This window comes from Sebastes fasciatus, chromosome 2 (genome assembly GCF_043250625.1).
Source record: "Sebastes fasciatus isolate fSebFas1 chromosome 2, fSebFas1.pri, whole genome shotgun sequence".
Classification (NCBI taxonomy): Eukaryota; Metazoa; Chordata; class Actinopteri; order Perciformes; family Sebastidae; genus Sebastes; species Sebastes fasciatus.
The window spans coordinates 22,373,080-22,386,084 of NC_133796.1; the positions used below are offsets into that span (position 1 = coordinate 22,373,080).

Genomic DNA, 13,005 nt, shown 5'->3' on the forward strand with positions numbered 1-13,005 from the left:
CTCTGCACTCACAGAAAAGAGTTTTTTTTCATTGTCTGTTTTGTATTCTGTTCAAAATAAAAAGCAATTTGAAAATCGTTCCGGGTGTTGAATTATTTAGATTCAACTTAGTGCAACGCTAGCACCAGAAATTGCTGAGATCCATCTCAGTCAGGCGGTAAAGAATGAGGTGCACCTGTAGCTGCCGTGGCCTTTGGCTTCGGGGCTGCCACTTGGCTGCCATGACTTCCTGTTCGGTACGTGTGCTTGTTGTGTCTGTGTTGTTGATGATTTGCTTCATCAGAATAAAAGGAATTGGCTTTGAATTATTAAATCACATTTCTGCATCACTTCAAATGTTAAAGGTTCTATATATGATATCCAGAGCATTAATACAGCACCAAGCAACTATTGTCTATGTAAAGATGTAGAGGAGTAATGTCTACCTGAGCAGAGAATGAAGTCACTCTCCCTCTGTGTGTGCTGTAATCCGAGTTTCTCCGTGCTTTGTTTTCATAGCCGGGCCGGCCGTGCGTGCATGTTTGTGCATGTGAGCGTGCCCCACTGGCTAGCTTACTGCCACCGCTCTGCACTGCTCTCATACGGCGGTACAGCTGATAACGCCGTCCCAGCTGACGCTGCTGTTGCGGAAGCGTAGCACCCACCCTCCGGTTCTCCCCCAGGTTAACACTGTTAGCTCTGTCAGCACCGTTAGCTATGCGCTGCCCAGTTCGTCATCGCCATGTTGAAAGCTATGCGGAGGCAATAGAAATGCTCCCAATCTCGCATTTAGCACCTTTAAGAAAAATACAAACACAAATTGCTTAAATTTAACTCAACTGAATACTTTAATTGAAGGCCAAACTTGAACTGAAAAGGTGTGTGGATTGTCATTTGCGGTTACTGATAACAAATAAATATATTTCACCTACTTTATGTAGGCCTGATAAAACATGGGAAATTAATGGCTTTAATTGCTAATAATAATAATGATGATCAAATTAAATTAAAATGTTTAATATGGGCCTTTGTTCCAATTAAGCTGTGCAGCTAAGATTGCAGTGAAAGGGGATTAAATGTGTTTGAATTTTATACTTTTAAAAAACATTTATGTATTTATCATCTGTCATAAATCCTTTAAGACAAGGAGCCTACCTACAGTATGTCCTGCTCTCCTCTGTGGCTTCGTTGTGAGTTACAGAGTGGTTTGATGAAGGCTGCAGGCTACACAAGAACTGTTGAAACGTTTAGCAGGATGCATTTTATGTTCAGATTAGAATATGTTTGACATGCCCAAAGTCTACTGATACCAAATTACCATCATTCAAAATGAAAGTCAATTAAGGTGAACTTTTGTTTAGTTCAGTTTTTGTAGAAACTGTCACTGGAAAAGGAATAAAGGTGAATACAAACAAATGTGAAATGTTTAATCGTTCTCCATAATGCCCTTTACTACCATCAACAAAACTTGAAATCCTCTTTGCAAAAGAGCTGCTATGTTTTTATGACAAAGAAAAAAATAATTGAATTGTCAAAAATGGTATACTGCATAACTATTGTATGCTATTTCCTGAAAAAAAAAAAAAAAAAGAGTCTGCTCGGTCTGCAAATGTGTGAAATGCTGCCACATTTGTGAGAAAAGGACTTTGTGAGTCCCTACAGGGGGCTGTAAAAGACTGAAGAGAGTCTATTGAATTTATATACTGTAAGCCATAGCCTAAATGCTAGGAAGTCTGTTAGAACGTGAGACTTACTTTATGGATTTTATTTTCCTATGAAATGATTGGCAATTTAAAGCTCTGTGAATCACCCAAGCTCTTGCTGCTGGTAATATTTTAAGATAAATATGGGCAAGATATGTGAGTGAGACTGAGCCACATCCACATTTCTAGCTATGAGAAAAAGGTTGTAAAACAATGAAGTGAATAAAAAAAATATCAAATGTATAATGGCAGATGTAAAAAGGAGAAAGTGTTACACAAAACACACACGTATGTACGACAACAATAACTCTACTACATTAAGATCTAACTAATGTATTTCTGTTTTTTTGCTTTTGGAAGGTTTTGGAAGGTTTGCTTACATCTCCTTAAGTATGTCTGTCAATAATATACCTTTATTTCATATCACCACAAAAAAGAACTGATAAGTTAATTAGATATCTCAAAAGAGATTGAAGCAGAACTTGTATAAAAGCTGAGGCTACTCTTCACTCTCAGCAGACAAGCCTCAGGGTTTTATTTTGTCTTTGTCCTTGTCTAATGGCATTGCAGCTGCACCTGACAGGTGAACAGATTATTCTCTTAATGGACACGCCGTCGTGAATTTAAACAGACTTTGTCAAAAGTCAAGAATGGGTCTGGCCTGGTGTTTCGCTCCTGACATGTTTGTCACCGCTAGGGCTGGGCAATATGACAATATATATGGTCAAAACAATATAAAAATGTGTATCGTATATATTTTTCTATATTGTTTCTATCATGATATAGACTAGGCCTATATTTATTTATTTTTTCTCTATAATTTCTCTTGAAACTGTTATGTTCATTTTGCACTCAAGTTCTTAAAATGAGAAAATACTCAGTACTTTTCATTTGTCAAGTATTTAAATCACACAGGAGTATACAAAACGATTTTTACTACACTATTTATTTACTGAATTACCAGAAAACATGCTAGATCGTGATATATATCATTATCAAGATATGAAATTACCTATATATCGAAGATTTTGGCCATATCGCCCAGCCTTACTCACAACATTAATAATTCTGGGATCTACTTTTTCTCTTTTATTGTTGTTGGTAAATTTAAGTTAGAAGTGAAAATGTAATGTTATCTGGTTCTACAAAAATATTCACCTTCAGCTTTGTTACGTCAGGAACAAAATGTGCCATAATAGCATCACATTTCCATTGCATCCAACTTGTTTAACACTTAATAGGGAGAAAGGTCATTTAGAATTACTGTACAGTTAATGCCTCAAAGTGTATTTCACTAATGTCTGGGATACTAGTGCATATATATTAGGGCTGGGTAATGTGATAATATATATCGTCAAAACGTTATAAAAATGTCTACCGTATATATTTCCTATATCATTTCTATTGAGTTATAGGCTGGGACTCTCTTTATTTATTTTTTCTCTATAATTTCCCCTGAAAATTATGTTCATTTTGCACTCAAGTTCTTAAAATGAGAAAATACTAAGTACTTTTCATTTGTAAAGTATTTAATTCACACAGGAGTATACAAAAATAGGCTTTACCATGTGGTTATTTGATATAGACTATTTATTTATTTATTGAATTACCAGAAAACATGCTATATCGTGATATACATAATTACCAAGATATGAAATGACCTATATCGTAATATACTGCTCCTATATATATAACTGTTTAAAGCTGCATATTAAACAGAATCTCTTTTTTCTTCTTGACGTCTTAAAAGGTTATCCTTTGCAGAGCGAGGTTGACTTGATAAATGGTTATTGTTGCACAAGAGCAAAATATATATCGATCAAGGGCCATAACACAGCAGATTAATAGAGCAGTCATGTGATTATATTTTCAGTCTGTCTGCATTTTGATGCTCGAGGGAGTCTGCCGCCTTCTCTCTGATGTCATGGATGCAATACAGAGTTAAGTTTAGACAATGCTAACGAAAGAGGACGTATCATACCGTCTGTTATACCTCATAAGGCTGAGATGATTTATTGCATCTCACCTGATATAAGAGCACAATTAAATTAATAATTCAAGCTGCCCGATAACCTAGCAGCAAACTTGGCCATTTCTTTCCCTATAAACTTTGCAAAGAATAGCTGCAAACTCCACAGTGTCCAGAGGATACTGTTGCAACATGGAGCTGATCACTATGAGAGAGAGAGAAGACAACAAAAATATACAGAAAGAGAAGAAAAAAAAAATCCTTTGAAGTGTTTCTTGATCGGAAGACGGCTGCATTGGGGCTACTTCCAGTTATGGATTGACTGGCAACTCCGGAGCCAGTCATGTCAGCTGTCCATCAAACTGTCAAAGCACAAAAGTCTGGTTCCCCAGCCTGCATGACTGTGCGCGGTGAGCAGCACAGGACTACCAGGGGCCAAGCACATTAAAGCACTCGCCTCTCATTCATTACCACGGGGACACAATAGCTCTGCCTGCCAAAACCCCTGTGAATTCACACTCTATTCTAAATTACATGTACCTGCAGCCCAATGTGATACAATTAGGAGTTGATTATGTGTAAATCAAATGATGACAGCCTGACCGTGTGGCTGTCTGGCATGTTGTCATTCCCCGGTAGCCAATCCACTGCCTCGGGAGAGTGGTAATTGATTCCCAGCCCCCCCTGTGGGAATGCTGCTCCCCTCATCTTGCACAAGCATCCCAGACATCAGAAATGTCAACGGGTGTATACATCCACGTCGTTATTTCTCTATGAATTTGACCCAGAACACTTTGGGACACTTGAAATGGAAGGACTTCATCTCCTGTTGCACAGTGAGAGTGCAATATGGGGAGAAGCATATATGTATAAATGTCGACAACGTGTGCATGCATACTTTTTTGGCACTTTAATTGATACTGAAAAGTGTTTTCATGTGTTATTAGTGTGTGTGTGTATTTGTGGTTTATTGTGCCAAATCACTGACTTCTTTGTGAAGCCTCTGTTAAACATTTATGAGATGTTGAACCATTGTGTTTGTGTGTGCACATCCTGATACTTCAAAGCACAAGTGTGCATGTTAACCTTTACTTTTTTTTTGCTTCCTACCTGAAGCCCCAACACTCTCTGTGATGTGACTTAGCTTATTATTTGCTCATGATATCTGCTATCAAACTGCACTATTTTTCAGGCCTAACACATCACACATTCTCCTATAAAGCTACTCATGAAAAAATATAGTATGTATGTAGCGTTATGTTGTTAGGATGGGAAATGTCATGACTGATAATTTGGGTTATCTGAACATCAGTTAACTTTTGTTCTCCAAAAACCTGAAAGCTAATGGGCTTGGATGTAGAGCTGCAACAATTAATGGATTAGTTGTCAACTATTAAATTGAAAAATTAAGAAAAAAATAATCATAATTCTCTGATTTTAGCTTCTTAAATGTGAATATTTTCTGGTTTATTTACTCCTCTATGACAGTAAATTGAATGTCTTTGAGTTGTGGACAAAACAAGACATTTGAGGACGTCATCTTGCGCTTTGGGACACACTGATCGACATTTGTCACCATTTTCTGATATTTTATAGACCAAACAACTAATCAATTAATCAACAAAATAATTAACAGATTAATCGGCAATGGAAATGATCGTTATGCAGCCCTACTTGTGTGACATTCTGTCTCCGACACAGCTGCATGCCACAGCTGGACAGAAAAGTTAGTTTGGGAAAGTTTTGACGAAAAATCATTTAATTTAAAATAATAGCAAATTAAAATTAATTTTCTTTTAATTTGAGGAATTCTGACTCAATAAAAATGAACTTTTTACCCTGTTCATTTCTACAAAATCAATGCCAAAGAAAAAAACTAAAATACAATTCATTCAAACATCGGTAAGTGAGAGATTAGGACTAAGAAATAATATAAACACAGAGAGTGAAAGGAATAAGAGAGGGATTACACACACAGTGTAACCTGTGAGTGTGTCAAAAAGGCGTCTTGTGAGAGCACTCCAGTTACCAGTGTGAGAGCTCTGAGTGCGCTTCATTGAGGATTAGGCCTTTCAGAATCACTCGTCCACAGATCTCTACCAGTATTCCCAGGGAGACTGATTATCCGGGCCTGTCACAGACACAGAGGATAATTACAGGGTCTCCCTTAGGTCACTGCTCTCTCCATGCCCCGCGAATGGAAATACACTGCTGAGCGAGATGCCAAAGACGACTGTGAGGGAACACAGGTTACTTTCTCTCTCTCACCCGCAAACACAAAAACCACAGACAGACAAACAATTTTTTCCCACTCTGTCTCTTGTTGCCACTGTCTTTGTCTTTCTACATTTTCCACTACAATTCTCATATTTCTTCACTCCTTATCTGCTATATCAGGTCTTCCTCTGTGTCTCCTTCTCAGACAGTTAAGCTGTCTCCCCCTCTCTTTCAGGTGCTCACATTTCCCTTTTTCACCCTCCACTTTGTTTCATATCTCTTGTGTCAGCTCTACCTCTCCCCCTAGTGGCCTAATCATAAACTACACGGTGGAAACTCAGGACACTAACACAGCACAAACTCATCTTCCATGCAGTCCACAGAAGTAATTGCCATTCCTGTTGGTGGGCGACTGAGACGTACAAAAATCAAGGGAGAGGGGAAAAAAAGAGAACTAGGGATAGAAACTCCACAAGGACAAAGTGACACTGGAAGAAATCCTAGACGTCCACTTGTCCCAGAGCCCCTACAGGAACATAACACCAAAGCCCCTTTTCCTTCCAAAATAAAACTGCCTGCAGACTGAATCCTCTTGGAGGACAATAACACCACGTGTGTGTGCGTGTGTTAGCGTGTGCGTGTGTGTGTGTGTGTGTTGAAAAGAAGGATTAAACAAATAAACTTTTCAACCTTTCCTATCTAGATTCTTTGATTGTGTGCAGAGCCACAAAGTGCAGCTATTAATCCATCAAGAACTTTATTGGCATTGTGAAAATTAATTGTAATATTATTAATATTATTGCAGTTGTGTCAACCTCAAATTGCGCATTGTATCAAAAGACTTGACACATATTTACAAGGAATAAATAAGGCACAAATGAGATAAAAGATTAGTAATAAATATTAATGTGCAAAAGTGCAGAATCTGAGCAATATAACTACACAAATATAAGCAATAGAGAGCTCCAGGGAGGACGTATTTTTGTAGGCCAACCAGGAAGTTAGCATCACCCTGGTTCCCTAGAAGCCAATGGGATATTTCCATTGGGTTTTGGATTATTGCAGAAAATAAGCTCTGTGGCAAACAAACATTTATGATACTTACACGTTTTCTTCAGCAAGATAATCTTCACAAATTAACACCACTTTTAGGATTTTTGAAGTGTGCAATCACCAGAATTAAAAAGATAACGTTAGGCTATAAACAAACTACACCACGGTCGCATGAGCACAAGTATACACAACGAGGCTGTAAAAGCGGACGAGTCGGCGTGATGACGTTTTGTAGTCTCATTTAGCCACTTGTTAGCAACCGCCTTTTTTAAGACACATAAGGCCTCAAAATTCACAAGTAGGATATTTATTGATGTATTTTATATTGCAGAACAAAACGTTAAAATCTCTTAAGCTTGTGCTTGCACAGCAGAGATATATCTTTAATTCTATTTTATTGTATTTTTTTATTTCTTCTATCTAAAGTTTGAAGTAGTTAGTATGTACATTTCTTTAGAAATTTGTAAATACAGTGTTTTTCACACCTACCTCATGTCTTTTTGTATAAGTGATGCATGTTTTCTTGTGATCTATGTAAATTGCTGTTGTAACACCTCAATCAATCTACCTACCTACCTATCTATCTATATATCTAACCACAGACCTTATTTCAGGCATCTAACTAAAAACCCATTGACTCTGAGACGGGGAAACTGGAAGTGATAAAATGCTAACTCATTTCCGGGTTTTAGGACTCATTCCTGCACCACTATATATAATATTATAACACAATAACAATATAATACAACTAACGAGTGTGCAAACACCAGCAGTAGCAGCAGCAAAAGTCCAGTAAAGGTCCGGTGTGGCAGCACATAAGCTTGATTTTTTTGTTATTGTATTCTTTAGGACAGGTTTTAAAAAACTTTTTAAGGTTTTAATTGATATTTTAGTTTCAACTTTCAAAGCTAATCATGCTGCTGGTGGCCAAAGGGATTGTATCATTCAGTCAACACACTGAAAGAAATGAAAGCAATGACATCACTGTTGTTTTGTTCAGCACTGCGCTGATAGTGGCTCTCATAAATAAATGATAAGGCGCAGGCTGAGCCAGGTCGGGTCATCATAGGGTGTAGTTGTTCATAGGATAGGTTTGACCCAATACGTCTAGTCGTCTGAGAGAAATCTATGAAAACTAGCAGCGAACGGAAACAAGAGATAGAATGAAGCTTTGGGGGACGGAGGACAAATAATAAAACCAAGACAAAGGAAAAGAGAATACAGCTGAGTTATTTAGTTAAAAGAAAATGCTCCATTGTGTCCTCTGTGACGAGTTTCAGAGACATTAGCAGCGTTTAGGATCACTTCAGAGCCAACCTTGTGCTCAGTCCAGGACCCCACCCTCCCTTCACCCTCTCACTCTGTGTGTGGCTGCTTAATTATTGATGCTTATGTATTGCTGATTTTGGTCTTTGTGTTGTCCCCGGTGAATGCTCTAGTAAGGCGGATGGAGGTATTTATCTAACTCAGAAAGTAGGGCTCTATTCCTCATCCTGTCCACACACCGCCGGGCCATCCCAATGGATATGACCTCAGCACTGCCACACCGAGAGGACGGGATGCTCCCACATGCAGGAGTATACGTTTTCATTTACCACTGAAATTATATACAGGACGGAGCTGAGGGCTGCGATTCAGCCTACGGTTATTCACGAAGCCAGCACTTTAAGAAAATGGTCAAAAAGAGGGTCATAATGTTGGATAATCCATCACAAAAACATACACTGCTGTCTTTAACTTGTAATTTGCACTGATAATCACAACTACATTTCGGTCTGTCCTTCTTGATAAGTGATTTAAAAGGTATTATTCATTCATTTACATTAAATACAGTCATTTTGTTAAATCCATTTTAGCTAATGTTTATTTTATGATCGGTTGTATGATTATTGTCCACAATACAAGTACAATGTGTGGGTACATGATGGCTGGATTTGTGCTCATGTTTTAAGGAAGGGCGATGGTGCTCTCTTGTGGTGAAAAAGCATCATTGCTGTTTTTTTGTAATTTCTATGACAATCTATAGCTGTCAGAAATCCATATAACAGTACATACAGATTCTATACAGTATATACAACTGCCAATTAAACTTCACAAATACAAAATGTGTTCCCTAAGATTTAATACTTATCTTGTGTTTTCCAAGATATTTTTTGGAGCTGTTTCACAACCACCAACCATTTATTTGTTTTTTGTTTTCCAGCTGTGAGAAGCTCCTCCATTTCATGTGTGCATTGTGGGACAATATCAACAGTAGACTCAAAAATGAACTGTATTTAGTATGTATTCTGTTTACTTTGAGTATACTTTACTTTGTCACTTTTCTAGTATGAACATACTCAAAATCTGCTTAGAATCAATTTGTATTGTAATATGTAATTGGGACACACATGTGTATACTATTTGTCATTGTATAATGTTTTTGCTATACTATACAAAATAAATAAACATACTTAAATGTTTTACACTACAAAACATGCTGATGGATTTCAATTAAACTGTAGCTTTGGAGTATCACTGCTAATTAAAGGCAGGGGGGCGATCTTGAGAAACTAGCAAAAAAACACTAGATTTTTAATAATGATCCAGCCAAAAAAACAAATCCAGTGTTGCCAACTCTTTTCCAGTGAAAGTAGCTAGCAGCACTAGCTCCAGAAGTCCCGAAATCTAGCGAGAAAGTCCCCAAGTCGGCAACACTGACAGTCCGTCCCTTCAGGTCTGGTCTTTTTTTTTCTGTCAGAGCATTTGATTTATTGATTGCTGTCGGGATGTAATGAGAATTTCAGCTAATATGACAACAATTGTTTCTAAAACCCTTACCAACCCTGCCTTTAAAACTTCACAAATAGCCAACAAAATGTTATTTTTTGTTTCCTGGGGTGTTCACAAAGCTATTTTACCACAACCAGCACCAATTTGGTGCCGCTGTAGTGAACATGGTTGCATCTACATGGTAACCCTAGATTTGTGGAAACTTGCAAAAACTCTCAGGAAACTTGCTGCCCAACATCTCGCCAGAGTTATGCAAATCAGAGTTATACCAACTAGACACGACCATGGATGTATAAAGAGAACTGGATACAGCGTTGGAGGCGGGCTCCCATTCATTCTTATGAGAGTTGCTCAGTGGCGCGTGAAGCCAAAATGGCTTGACCGCTGAGTGATAAAGTACCCGGATCATCCGGCGATCTTCTGCATCCATTGGGCCCATAGAGCAGACGCAGTAGCGTTTCCTTTAACTCCGCCTCCCAGCCCTCGGTCCAGCATCGGTCTAGACACGGACCCAGACGCTGACGGACACGGAAATTATAAAATAACTCCACTGTTTGGCCATTAAGAAAATTTGCTTCAAAGCCTTGCACTCTTCCTGGTTGCTGGGACATGACCTGTGAGCAGATCCTCCATTTCCTTTGTGCATCACATTGTGGGAGAATATTAGCGTCCATCGACGTCCCACTCAAAAACTTTTTTTTTGGTCTGCATAGTGACTGTTTTGCGTATACTGTGTTTTTCAGTGTGAATACGCTTAATAATTAAAAACCTGCTTGGTTAGCTCTGTAATATACAGCTAATGTGTATTTAAACTGTTAAAATGGATAACATGATAAATCATTTTACAGAAATAATCTATATCAATTTTGCCACATAGGTGGAATTCAATCTCATTTCAGTGTGTATTGAATATTTTGTGTGTGTACTAAATCAGATACTGACATGCTTCGTGAATCAAAATTCTCCAGTGGTCTGAGTATAGAGCTACTTTTAGGAGAAATACTCTCAGGCCATTTTATCCCCCAGTCTTTCCTTCTCAAATAGAAAATACGACCTATAGGTCTCCTACTGCCAGTCTCAGCGCTGTTCAATAGATCTTATCAAACAGATCTGGTTACACAAGCTGTAGCTCTAAGAAGGTGGAGGACCTCCAAAAACAATATTAGCAGTATTGACATCTTTAATGTGTGGCAAAGGTCTAATCCCAGAGGCCACCGCACTAATGGGGAAATATTGAGTGTTGCCAGAACAGAGGTTTTCTTCTAATCTGTCCATTATGTGCTTCGGACAACCACTTTCACCAGAGATGAATGTAAGGAGATGGATGGGAGATAATGTGATCAATTTTGATACAATAAAAGGGGTGATAACTCAAAGTCAGTCACACTCTCCGATGATTAGCTTGGGCCTGTATGAAAGAATACTATTAAACTAAGATCTCTGAGCCATTTCCTCTCTCACTCTCTCTTTCTATGGTTTGCCGAGTAATCCAATCAATGAAACCATTTTCGTCTTTCCTCATTTCATCCATGACTTATTGCAACCCTTGAAAATCTCTTCTGTGTCACTCATTTTCAAACTTTTTTTCTCTTGAACCTTACCGGCAATCAGCCGTTTTCCACATTGCTCCAGTCCATTAGGTCCACCTTTTCACACCAGGACACCTGAGAGAGAGCAGGACGAGTCATTAGGATGTAGGACAGCAAGCAGCAGTCTCCACCATTTAAGCCTGTACACATAGCTTTGCACGTTTGACTAAATAAGAGAACTGGCAGCATGTGAGAGACAGAGAGGGAATTGGGGAGCTGAAATTGGGCGACTGAAGAAGACGCATCCAGTTCTCTGATGCATAACTAAGACAACACTGTGGGTCTGTGGTTTAGCAACACACACAATGCTCTGCTTTAGCCCTGGGCTCTATCACGGCATCCTATCTCTCCTCCACAACCAGCCACGCTGGGTCCACACATCAGCCCAGCCAGCCAGCGGATGGCACTGTAGCTGGTGATAACACATTGCATTGTCTGAGTGTGGAACATGTTTGGCTACAGTCTCAACTCCAACTAAAGCTGCTGTTGGATGGGAAGAGGTGTGTGGAGTTTATGTGCATGGAAAGGGACAACTGTGGAGCTAAGACTCACATTTGTCTTTTAGATGTAGTTTGTATTATTGTATTCCATCTTATGAAATGTAGGGCTGCAACTACTGATTACTTCATTGACCTTTAATCTATTGGTTATTTTTTCAATTGTTTATAAACTGTTATAATATTAACACATGCCCATCTCAAGTTCTTCAGATTATTATTTTTTTTCAATCAACAGAAATATATTCAATATACAAAGATTTAAAACACACACAAACACAAACTGGTACATTGGAGAAGCTGGAACAAGTGGATGTTTGGCCTTTTATGTTTGAATGACCCATAGTTAATTGATTATGGAAATTGTTGCAGATTCAATATAGGGCTTTACAGTAGTTATTGATTATGTTAGTAATCGAGTACTCTGCCGATTATTCCATCGATAATAGGATAAAAAATATTTTAGCTTTTTTAAAGAGCAATAGTAAATATACAAAAGAGAAAATAAAACAGGTCTCTTGAAATTATGGACTTATTGGTTTCCTTTTTAGAAAAATCACCATTTTTATTACTTAAATTGCATACAATAATATTAAAGCTTCAGTAAGCAGACAGTTTTTGGCATCATTGGGCAAAAGTTCCATAATACCCTTTCATAATTTTGTAATTCAAGTGTTTTGAGAGAAAACTAGACTTATGCACCTCCTCATGGCTCTGTTTTCAGGCTGTAAAATATCTTACCCATGACAGGAGACTTTGGCCAATCACAGGTCATCTCAGAGAGAGCGTTCCTATTGGCTGTGCTCGGGCTAGTGGGCGGTGCTCAGGTCACAAACTTTCTAATTTTACCGCTAAACAGTACACTACAAGATATTTCTGAAAACATTTGAGGAGAGAAATAGGCATTACAGTAACAGAATATTGATTCATATTTGATCAGCGCTGCCTAGTTTGACCGTTTGGTCAGAGTTCGCAAGTGATTGACAGCTGGCTCTCATAGACGGCAGCTGGACGGCGAGGCTCCAGCTCGGCTCTGATTGGTTGTTTTCCTCCGGTCTGTGAAATCCTGCAGATGCCATCAGGAGCACCGGAGGACACAGAGGCACATGATTTTTTTTTCAGATTACCTGTCTCATGCACTACTGTCAGAATATAGTGACCGTTTTATAAACATTACTTTTTTTAATCATATTTGCTCCATTTCCACCCACTGCTGCTTTAATTAA

General features: G+C 38.4%; 1 long non-coding RNA gene across 1 annotated transcript in view; it reads right to left on the minus strand.

Annotated features, from left to right (window-relative positions):
* Positions 1-13,005, minus strand: part of LOC141762042 (uncharacterized) — a 96,654-nt gene that overhangs the window by 36,711 nt on the left and 46,938 nt on the right. Inside the window, exon 2 of the long non-coding RNA XR_012592704.1 lies at positions 11,295-11,357. This is a non-coding gene — a long non-coding RNA (uncharacterized LOC141762042). The remainder of the gene's footprint in view (positions 1-11,294; positions 11,358-13,005) is intronic.